This window comes from Oncorhynchus nerka, linkage group LG27 (genome assembly GCF_034236695.1).
Source record: "Oncorhynchus nerka isolate Pitt River linkage group LG27, Oner_Uvic_2.0, whole genome shotgun sequence".
In the NCBI taxonomy this organism is placed as follows: Eukaryota; Metazoa; Chordata; class Actinopteri; order Salmoniformes; family Salmonidae; genus Oncorhynchus; species Oncorhynchus nerka.
In genome coordinates, this window is record NC_088422.1 from 1,537,007 (window position 1) to 1,549,324 (window position 12,318).

General features: G+C 41.6%; 1 protein-coding gene across 1 annotated transcript in view; it reads left to right on the forward strand.

Annotated features, from left to right (window-relative positions):
- Positions 1-12,318, forward strand: part of LOC115126198 (transducin-like enhancer protein 4) — a 171,301-nt gene that overhangs the window by 71,381 nt on the left and 87,602 nt on the right. The gene's annotated exons all lie outside the window — the stretch shown is intronic.

Consider the following 12,318-nt stretch of genomic DNA (forward strand, 5'->3'; position numbering starts at 1 on the left):
CTCTAATACAGTCAGGTGGTCTATAACAGGTTTCAGTAGTACTCTCTAATACAGTCAGGTGGTCTATAACAGGTTTCAGTAGTACTCTCTAATACAGTCAGGTGGTCTATAACAGTTTTCAGTAGTACTCTCTAATACAGTCAGGTGGTCTATAACAGGTTTCAGGTCTATAACAGGTTTCAGTAGTACTCTCTAATACAGTCAGGTGGTCTATAACAGGTTTCAGTAGTACTCTCTAATACAGTCAGGTGGTCTATAACAGGTTTCAGTAGTACTCTCTAATACAGCCAGGTGGTCTATAACAGGTTTCAGTAGTACTCTCTAATACAGTCAGGTGGTCTATAACAGGTTTCAGTAGTACTCTCTAATACAGTCAGGTGGTCTATAACAGGTTTCAGGTTTCAGTAGGTGGTCTATAACTTTCTAGTACTAATACAGTCAGGTGGTCTATAACAGGTTTCAGTAGTACTCTCTAATACAGTCAGGTGGTCTATAACAGGTTTCAGTAGTACTCTCTAATACAGTCAGGTGGTCTATAACAGGTTTCAGTAGTACTCTCTAATACAGCCAGGTGGTCTATAACAGGTTTCAGTAGTACTCTCTAATACAGTCAGGTGGTCTATAACAGGTTTCAGTAGTACTCTCTAATACAGTCAGGTGGTCTATAACAGGTTTCAGTAGTACTCTCTAATACAGTCAGGTGGTCTATAACAGGTTTCAGTAGTACTCTCTAATACAGTCAGGTGGTCTATAACAGGTTTCAGTAGTACTCTCTAATACAGTCAGGTGGTCTATAACAGGTTTCAGTAGTACTCTCTAATACAGTCAGGTGGTCTATAACAGTTTTCAGTAGTACTCTCTAATACAGTCAGGTGGTCTATAACAGGTTTCAGTAGTACTCTCTAATACAGTCAGGTGGTCTATAACAGGTTTCAGTAGTACTCTCTAATACAGTCAGGTGGTCTATAACAGGTTTCAGTAGTACTCTCTAATACAGTCAGGTGGTCTATAACAGGTTTCAGTAGTACTCTCTAATACAGCCAGGTGGTCTATAACAGGTTTCAGTAGTACTCTCTAATACAGTCAGGTGGTCTATAACAGGTTTCAGTAGTACTCTCTAATACAGTCAGGTGGTCTATAACAGGTTTCAGTAGTACTCTCTAATACAGTCAGGTGGTCTATAACAGGTTTCAGTAGTACTCTCTAATACAGTCAGGTGGTCTATAACAGGTTTCAGTAGTACTCTCTAATACAGTCAGGTGGTCTATAACAGGTTTCAGTAGTACTCTCTAATACAGTCAGGTGGTCTATAACAGGTTTCAGTAGTACTCTCTAATACAGTCAGGTGGTCAGGTTTCAGTACAGTCAGGTGGTCTATAACAGGTTTCAGTAGTACTCTCTAATACAGTCAGGTGGTCTATAACAGGTTTCAGTAGTACTCTCTAATACAGTCAGGTGGTCTATAACAGGTTACTCAATACAGTCAGTACTTTCAGTAGTACTCTCTAATACAGTCAGGTGGTCTATAACAGGTTTCAGTAGTACTCTCTAATACAGTCAGGTGGTCTATAACAGGTTTCAGTAGTACTCTCTAATACAGTCAGGTGGTCTATAACAGGTTTCAGTAGTACTCTCAGTAATACAGTCAGGTGGTCTATAACAGTTTTCAGTAGTACTCTCTAATACAGTCAGGTGGTCTATAACAGGTTTCAGTAGTACTCTCTAATACAGTCAGGTGGTCTATAACAGGTTTCAGTAGTACTCTCTAATACAGTCAGGTGGTCTATAACAGGTTTCAGTAGTACTCTCTAATACAGTCAGGTGGTCTATAACAGGTTTCAGTAGTACTCTCTAATACAGCCAGGTGGTCTATAACAGGTTTCAGTAGTACTCTCAGTAATAACAGGTTTCAGTAGTACTAATACAGTCAGGTGGTCTATAACAGGTTTCAGTAGTACTCTCTAATACAGTCAGGTGGTCTATAACAGGTTTCAGTAGTACTCTCTAATACAGTCAGGTGGTCTATAACAGGTTTCAGTAGTACTCTCTAATACAGTCAGGTGGTCTATAACAGGTTTCAGTAGTACTCTCTAATACAGTCAGGTGGTCTATAACAGGTTTCAGTAGTACTCTCTAATACAGCCAGGTGGTCTATAACAGGTTTCAGTAGTACTCTCTAATACAGTCAGGTGGTCTATAACAGGTTTCAGTAGTACTCTCTAATACAGTCAGGTGGTCTATAACAGGTTTCAGTAGTACTCTCTAATACAGTCAGGTGGTCTATAACAGGTTTCAGTAGTACTCTCTAATACAGCCAGGTGGTCTATAACAGGTTTCAGTAGTACTCTCTAATACAGTCAGGTGGTCTATAACAGGTTTCAGTAGTACTCTCTAATACAGTCAGGTGGTCTATAACAGGTTTCAGTAGTACTCTCTAATACAGTCAGGTGGTCTATAACAGTTTTCAGTAGTACTCTCTAATACAGTCAGGTGGTCTATAACAGTTTTCAGTAGTACTCTCTAATACAGTCAGGTGGTCTATAACAGGTTTCAGTAGTACTCTCTAATACAGTCAGGTGGTCTATAACAGGTTTCAGTAGTACTCTCTAATACAGTCAGGTGGTCTATAACAGGTTTCAGTAGTACTCTCTAATACAGTCAGGTGGTCTATAACAGTTTTCAGTAGTACTCTCTAATACAGTCAGGTGGTCTATAACAGGTTTCAGTAGTACTCTCTAATACAGTCAGGTGGTCTATAACAGGTTTCAGTAGTACTCTCTAATACAGTCAGGTGGTCTATAACAGTTTTCAGTAGTACTCTCTAATACAGTCAGGTGGTCTATAACAGGTTTCAGTAGTACTCTCTAATACAGTCAGGTGGTCTATAACAGGTTTCAGTAGTACTCTCTAATACAGTCAGGTGGTCTATAACAGGTTTCAGTAGTACTCTCTAATACAGCCAGGTGGTCTATAACAGGTTTCAGTAGTACTCTCTAATACAGCCAGGTGGTCTATAACAGTTTTCAGTAGTACTCTCTAATACAGTCAGGTGGTCTATAACAGGTTTCAGTAGTACTCTCTAATACAGTCAGGTGGTCTATAACAGGTTTCAGTAGTACTCTCTAATACAGTCAGGTGGTCTATAACAGGTTTCAGTAGTACTCTCTAATACAGTCAGGTGGTCTATAACAGGTTTCAGTAGTACTCTCTAATACAGTCAGGTGGTCTATAACAGGTTTCAGTAGTACTCTCTAATACAGCCAGGTGGTCTATAACAGGTTTCAGTAGTACTCTCTAATACAGTCAGGTGGTCTATAACAGTTTTCAGTAGTACTCTCTAATACAGTCAGGTGGTCTATAACAGGTTTCAGTAGTACTCTCTAATACAGTCAGGTGGTCTATAACAGGTTTCAGTAGTACTCTCTAATACAGTCAGGTGGTCTATAACAGGTTTCAGTAGTACTCTCTAATACAGCCAGGTGGTCTATAACAGGTTTCAGTAGTACTCTCTAATACAGTCAGGTGGTCTATAACAGGTTTCAGTAGTACTCTCTAATACAGTCAGGTGGTCTATAACAGGTTTCAGTAGTACTCTCTAATACAGTCAGGTGGTCTATAACAGGTTTCAGTAGTACTCTCTAATACAGTCAGGTGGTCTATAACAGGTTTCAGTAGTACTCTCTAATACAGTCAGGTGGTCTATAACAGGTTTCAGTAGTACTCTCTAATACAGTCAGGTGGTCTATAACAGGTTTCAGTAGTACTCTCTAATACAGTCAGGTGGTCTATAACAGGTTTCAGTAGTACTCTCTAATACAGTCAGGTGGTCTATAACAGGTTTCAGTAGTACTCTCTAATACAGTCAGGTGGTCTATAACAGGTTTCAGTAGTACTCTCTAATACAGTCAGGTGGTCTATAACAGGTTTTCAGTTTCAGTAGTACTCTCTAATACAGTCAGGTGGTCTATAACAGGTTTCAGTAGTACTCTCTAATACAGTCAGGTGGTCTATAACAGGTTTCAGTAGTACTCTCTAATACAGTCAGGTGGTCTATAACAGGTTTCAGTAGTACTCTCTAATACAGTCCTATAACAGGTTTCAGTAGTACTATAACAGGTTTATAACAGGTTTCAGTAGTACTCTCTAATACAGTCAGGTGGTCTATAACAGGTTTCAGTAGTACTCTCTAATACAGTCAGGTGGTCTATAACAGGTTTCAGTAGTACTCTCTAATACAGTCAGGTGGTCTATAACAGGTTTCAGTAGTACTCTCTAATACAGTCAGGTGGTCTATAACAGGTTTCAGTAGTACTCTCTAATACAGTCAGGTGGTCTATAACAGGTTTCAGTAGTACTCTCTAATACAGTCAGGTGGTCTATAACAGGTTTCAGTAGTACTCTCTAATACAGTCAGGTGGTCTATAACAGGTTTCAGTAGTACTCTCTAATACAGTCAGGTGGTCTATAACAGGTTTCAGTAGTACTCTCTAATACAGTCAGGTGGTCTATAACAGGTTTCAGTAGTACTCTCTAATACAGTCAGGTGGTCTATAACAGGTTTCAGTAGTACTCTCTAATACAGTCAGGTGGTCTATAACAGGTTTCAGTAGTACTCTCTAATACAGTCAGGTGGTCTATAACAGGTTTCAGTAGTACTCTCTAATACAGTCAGGTGGTCTATAACAGGTTTCAGTAGTACTCTCTAATACAGTCAGGTGGTCTATAACAGGTTTCAGTAGTACTCTCTAATACAGTCAGGTGGTCTATAACAGGTTTCAGTAGTACTCTCTAATACAGTCAGGTGGTCTATAACAGGTTTCAGTAGTACTCTCTAATACAGTCAGGTGGTCTATAACAGGTTTCAGTTTCAGTACTCTCTAATACAGTCAGGTGGTCTATAACAGGTTTCAGTAGTACTCTCTAATACAGTCAGGTGGTCTATAACAGGTTTCAGTAGTACTCTCTAATACAGTCAGGTGGTCTATAACAGGTTTCAGTAGTACTCTCTAATACAGTCAGTGGTCATAACAGGTTTCAGGTCTATAACAGGTTTCAGTAGTACTCTCTAATACAGTCAGGTGGTCTATAACAGGTTTCAGTAGTACTCTCTAATACAGTCAGGTGGTCTATAACAGGTTTCAGTAGTACTCTCTAATACAGTCAGGTGGTCTATAACAGGTTTCAGTAGTACTCTCTAATACAGTCAGGTGGTCTATAACAGGTTTCAGTAGTACTCTCTAATACAGTCAGGTGGTCTATAACAGGTTTCAGTAGTACTCTCTAATACAGTCAGGTGGTCTATAACAGGTTTCAGTAGTACTCTCTAATACAGTCAGGTGGTCTATAACAGGTTTCAGTAGTACTCTCTAATACAGTCAGGTGGTCTATAACAGGTTTCAGTAGTACTCTCTAATACAGTCAGGTGGTCTATAACAGGTTTCAGTAGTACTCTCTAATACAGTCAGGTGGTCTATAACAGGTTTCAGTAGTACTCTCTAATACAGTCAGGTGGTCTATAACAGGTTTCAGTAGTACTCTCTAATACAGTCAGGTGGTCTATAACAGGTTTCAGTAGTACTCTCTAATACAGTCAGGTGGTCTATAACAGGTTTCAGTAGTACTCTCTAATACAGTCAGGTGGTCTATAACAGGTTTCAGTAGTACTCTCTAATACAGTCAGGTGGTCTATAACAGGTTTCAGTAGTACTCTCTAATACAGTCAGGTGGTCTATAACAGGTTTCAGTAGTACTCTCTAATACAGTCAGGTGGTCTATAACAGTTTCAGTAGTACTCTCTAATACAGTCAGGTGGTCTATAACAGGTTTCAGTAGTACTCTCTAATACAGTCAGGTGGTCTATAACAGGTTTCAGTAGTACTCTCTAATACAGTCAGGTGGTCTATAACAGGTTTCAGTAGTACTCTCTAATACAGTCAGGTGGTCTATAACAGGTTTCAGTAGTACTCTCTAATACAGTCAGGTGGTCTATAACAGGTTTCAGTAGTACTCTCTAATACAGTCAGGTGGTCTATAACAGGTTTCAGTAGTACTCTCTAATACAGTCAGGTGGTCTATAACAGGTTTCAGTAGTACTCTCTAATACAGTCAGGTGGTCTATAACAGGTTTCAGTAGTACTCTCTAATACAGTCAGGTGGTCTATAACAGGTTTCAGTAGTACTCTCTAATACAGTCAGGTGGTCTATAACAGGTTTCAGTAGTACTCTCTAATACAGTCAGGTGGTCTATAACAGGTTTCAGTAGTACTCTCTAATACAGTCAGGTGGTCTATAACAGGTTTCAGTAGTACTCTCTAATACAGTCAGGTGGTCTATAACAGGTTTCAGTAGTACTCTCTAATACAGTCAGGTGGTCTATAACAGGTTTCAGTAGTACTCTCTAATACAGTCAGGTGGTCTATAACAGGTTTCAGTAGTACTCTCTAATACAGTCAGGTGGTCTATAACAGGTTTCAGTTTCTAATACAGTCAGGTGGTCTATAACAGGTTTCAGTAGTACTCTCTAATACAGCCAGGTGGTCTATAACAGGTTTCAGTAGTACTCTCTAATACAGTCAGGTGGTCTATAACAGGTTTCAGTAGTACTCTCTAATACAGTCAGGTGGTCTATAACAGGTTTCAGTAGTACTCTCTAATACAGCCAGGTGGTCTATAACAGGTTTCAGTAGTACTCTCTAATACAGTCAGGTGGTCTATAACAGGTTTCAGTAGTACTCTCTAATACAGTCAGGTGGTCTATAACAGGTTTCAGTAGTACTCTCTAATACAGTCAGGTGGTCTATAACAGGTTTCAGTAGTACTCTCTAATACAGCCAGGTGGTCTATAACAGGTTTCAGTAGTACTCTCTAATACAGTCAGGTGGTCTATAACAGGTTTCAGTAGTACTCTCTAATACAGTCAGGTGGTCTATAACAGGTTTCAGTAGTACTCTCTAATACAGCCAGGTGGTCTATAACAGGTTTCAGTAGTACTCTCTAATACAGTCAGGTGGTCTATAACAGGTTTCAGTAGTACTCTCTAATACAGCCAGGTGGTCTATAACAGGTTTCAGTAGTACTCTCTAATACAGTCAGGTGGTCTATAACAGGTTTCAGTAGTACTCTCTAATACAGTCAGGTGGTCTATAACAGGTTTCAGTAGTACTCTCTAATACAGCCAGGTGGTCTATAACAGGTTTCAGTAGTACTCTCTAATACAGTCAGGTGGTCTATAACAGGTTTCAGTAGTACTCTCTAATACAGTCAGGTGGTCTATAACAGGTTTCAGTAGTACTCTCTAATACAGCCAGGTGGTCTATAACAGGTTTCAGTAGTACTCTCTAATACAGTCAGGTGGTCTATAACAGGTTTCAGTAGTACTCTCTAATACAGCCAGGTGGTCTATAACAGGTTTCAGTAGTACTCTCTAATACAGTCAGGTGCTCTATAACAGGTTTCAGTAGTACTCTCTAGTCACTCAAATTCCTTTCCGTTCACCTTTGCACCCCTGGGCCAGACTACACACAATCATAGGACCTACTGAAGAGATGAGTCTTCAATTAAGACCTAAAAGTCGAGACCATGTCTGCGTCTCTCACGTGGATCGGCAGACCATAAAATTGAAAATCTTCCGGGAGAAAGCCCTGCCTTCAGATGTTTGCTTAGAAATTCTAGGGACAATAAGGAGGCCTGTGTCTTGTGACCGTAACGTACGTGTAGGTATGTACGACAGGACCAAATCAGAGAGATAGGTAAATGCAAGTCCATGTAATGCTTAGAAGTAAAACCTTGAAATCAGCCCTTGCCTTAACAGGAAGCCAGTGTAGGGAGACTAGCACTGGAGTAATATGATCACATTTTTGGTTCTAGAAGAGATTCTAGCAGCTGTATTTAGCACTAACTGAAGTTTATTTAGTGCTTTATCCGGGTAGCCGGAAAGTAGAACATTGCAGTAGTCTAACCTAGAAGTGACAAAAGCATGGATTGATTTTTCTGCATCAATTTTGGACAGAAGGTTTCTGATTTTTGCAATGTTACGTAGATGGAAAAAGATGTACTTGAAACTGTCGCGATATGTTCGTCAAAAGAGAGATCAGGGTCCAGGGTAACGCCGAAGTCCTTCACAGTTTTATTTGAGATGACTGTTCAACCACCAAGATTAATTGTCAGATTCAACAGAAGATCTCTTTGTTTCTTGGGACCTAGTTTAAAAGTAGAACGTTTGCAGCCGTCCACTTCCTTATGTCTGAAACACAGGCTTCCAGCGAGGGCAGTTTTGGGGCTTCACCATGTTTCATTGAAATGTACAGCTGTGTGTCATGATTCCGAATGACATCACCAAGAGGTAAAATATATAGTGAAAACAATAGTGGTCCTAAAACGGAACCTTGAGGAACACCGACATTTACAGTTGATTTATCAGAGGACAAACCATTCACAGAGACAAACTGATATCTTTCCGACAGATAAGATCTAAACCAGGCCAGAACTTGTCCGTGTAGACCAATTTGGGTTTCCAATCTCCCCAAAAGAATATGGTGATCGATGGTATCAAAAGTAGCACTAAGGTCTAGGAGCACGAGGACAGATGCAGAGCCTCGGTCTGACGCCATTAAAAGGTAATTTACCACCTTCATAAGTGCAGTCTCAGTGCTATGATGGGGTCTAAAACCAGACCGAAGCGTTTCGTATACATTATTTGTCTTCAGGAAGGCAGTGAGTTGCTGCGCAACAGCTTTTTCTAAGCATTTTTTACCATGGAGCTAGTTTCTTATGACATTAGACCCTATTACCCTATTAAGGTTCAATTTAATTCCTCAATTAGGTGGTTCACTTGTAATGGCTGCAATCCCGTTAACGGGGTAATTGTCATCAACAACCGCTGAATTGCATAGCGCCACATTCAAACAATATTACTAAAAATATTTATATTCATGAAATCACAAGTGCAATATAGGAAAACACTGTTTAGCCTTTTGTTAATCCACCTGTTGTCTCAGATTTTGAAAATATGCTTTACAGCGAAAGCAATCCAAGCATTTGTGTAAGTTTATCGATCGCTCTACAAAACATTATGTACACTTAGCATAAAGTAGCTTGGTCATGGAAATCAGAAAAGCAATCAAATTAATTGTTTACCTTTGATAATCTTCGGATGTTTTCACTCACGAGACTCCCAGTTACACAATAAATGTTCCATTTGTTCCATAAAGATTATTTTCATATCCAAAATACCTCCGTTTGTTTGGCGCGCTATGTTCAGAAATAGTCCAAATAGTTTCCGTAATGTCCATAGAAACATGTCAAACGTTTTTTATAATCAATCCTCAGGTTGTTTATAAAATATATAATCGATAATATATCAACCTCAACTGTATTTCTCAGTAGGAGAGGGAGAGGCAATGGCTGCCCATACTCTGTTGCGCGAGCAAAACTCATGCGAACACCTGATGCGATGTTATCTTTCTGGCTCATTTTTCAAAATAAAAGCCTGAAACTATGTCTGAAGACTATTGACACCTTAAGGAAGCGATAGGAAAAGGAATCTGGTTGATATCCCTTTAAATGGAGGAAAGGCAGGCTATGGAACATGGAGTTTTCAAAATAGAGGCCACTTCCTGGTTTGATTTTCCTCAGGGTTTCGCCTGCAATATCAGTTCTGTTATACTCACAGACAATATTTTGACAGTTTTGGAAACTTTAGAGTGTTTTCTATCCAATACTAATAATAATATGCATATATTAGCAACTGAGACTGAGGAGCTGGCCGTTTACTATGGGCACCTTTTCATCCAAGATACTCAATACTGCCCCTGCAGCCATAAGAAGTTAACCGATGTTTGTACTCTGACGTCCTTGGGTAGGTGGAGGGAGTCTGGAAAGGCATCAAGGAATCTTTGGGTTGTACAAGAATTTATATCACGGCTTTTGATGCAGCGTAGCGCGTAGATCGTTGCAAGTTCAAATCCCCGAGCTGACAAGGTACAAATCTGTCATTCTGCCCCTGAACAAGGCAGTTAACCCACTGTTCCTAGGCCATCATTGAAAATAAGAATTTGTTCTTAATTGACTTGCCTGGTAAAATAAATAAGTGAAATAATCTGTCTGTAAACAATTGTTGGAAAAATTACTTTGTGTCATGCACAAAGTAGATGTCCTAACCAACTTGACAATACTAGTTTGTCAACAAGAAATGAATGGAGTGGTTGAAAAACAAGTTTAATTGACTCCAACCTAAGTGTATGTAAACTTCAACTGTAGATATAAATTAAATAAATAACAATATGGCGACATCTGCTCCTCACTCACCCAGCCTATTGAGTCCACTGGTCCCAGAACCATCAGAACCACGCCTTGACCACTTTCTCTCCAGATAAAATCCTGCAACTAGTGAGGTCCGACCGCCAGACAACATGCCCTCTTCACACCATCCCCTCCTCTCTCCTCCAGACCATCTCTGGAGACCTTGTCCCATTCCTCCCTTCCCTCATCAACTCATCCCTGACCACTGGCTTGGTCCCCTTTGACTTCAAAATGGCCGCTCCCCTCCTCACGAAACCAACACTTGACTCCTCAGACTTATAAAACGACAGACCGGTATCCCTGCTTTCTTTTCTTCTAAAATACTTGAGCGTGATGTCTCTGACCAACTCTCTCGGTATCTCGCTCAGAACCATCTTCTTGACCCTAACCAGTCAGGCTTGAAGTCGGGTCCCTCAACTGAGACTGCTCTTCTCCGTGTCACGGAGGCTCTCCGCACTGCCAAAGCTGAGTCTCTCTCTCCTCTGTTCTCTTCCTCCTTCGACACCGTGAATCATCAGATCCTCCTCTCCTCCCTATCAGGGCTGGGCGTCTCAGACTCTATCAGATCCTCCTCTCCACCCTCTCAGGGCTGGGCGTCTCAGGCTCTATCAGATCCTCCTCTCCTCCCTATCAGGGCTGGGCGTCTCAGGCTCTGCACACTCCCGCATTGCCTCCTACCTGACAGGCTGCTCCTACCAGGTGACTTAGAGAGGATCTGTATCTGCACCACGTACTCTCGCTACTGGTGTCCCCCAGGGCTCGGTTCTAGACCCTCTCCTCTTCTCTCTATACACCAAGTCACTCGGCTCCATGTCCTCACATGGTCTCTCCTGTCATTGCTATGCGGATGACACTCAATTTTCTTCTTCCCCCCTTCTGACACCCAGGTGGCGAAACGCATCTCTGCGTGCCTGGCTGATATCTCAGCTTGGATGTCGTCCCACCACCTCAACAAGACGGCGCTGCTCTTCCTCCCGGGGAAGGCCTCCCCGCTCAATTAAAGACCTCTACATCCCGGTTGACTCCACAGTGTCGCCCTCCCAGAGTACAAAGAACCTTGGCGTGACCCTGGACGACACCCTGTTGTTCTCTGCAAACATCAAAGCAGTGACTCCTGCAGGTTCATGCTCTACAACATCCGTAGAGTATGACCCCCCCTCACACAGGAACCGGCACAGGTCCTAATACAGGCTCGTCGTCTCCCCTCTGGACTACTGCAACATGCTGTTGGCTGGGCTCCCTGCTTGTGCCGTTAAAACCCTGCAGACCACCTTGTTTTCAACCCTTCCCAAGTTCTCCCATGTCACCCTGCTCCTCTGCACACTCCACTGGATTCCAGATGAAGCTCGCATCCACTACAAGACCATGTTGCTTACCTATGGAACAGCAAGAGGAACTGCCCCTCCCTACCTATGGAACAGCAAGAGGAACTGCCCCTCCCTACCTTCGGCTATGCTCCAAACCCTACACTCCAACCTGAGCACTCTGTTCTGCAACATCCTGTTTCTTGGCCCTCCCTGGAAGATCCCGCTCTGCCCAGTCCAAGCTCTTCTCTGTCCTTGCACCCCAACGGTGGAACCAGCTTACCCCTGAATCTAGGACAGCAGAGTCTCTGCCTATCTTCAGAAAACATCTGAAACCCTACCTCCTCAAAGAGTATTTTAAATAATCCCATAGCACCCCCCCTTCGCACCACCTCCTCACAACCCCCCCCCCCCCAAAAGCCTTTAATGAACTAACACTAACACTCGCACTTGACTTACCAGTAATAGCTTTGACCTAGCTACTTTGAGGTAAATTGAATTACTATTACTGTGATATGTGGTTGTCCCACCTAGCTATCTTAAGATGAATGCAAGTCACTCTTTATAAGACCGTCTGCTAAATGACTATAATGGAAATGGAAAAATTAAGCAGTGCTATGCTAATCACTAGTCTAACTCCAGAGTAGCAGTGCTATGCTAAGCGCTAGTCTAACTCCAGAGTAGCAGTGCTATGCTAAGCGCTAGTCTAACTCCA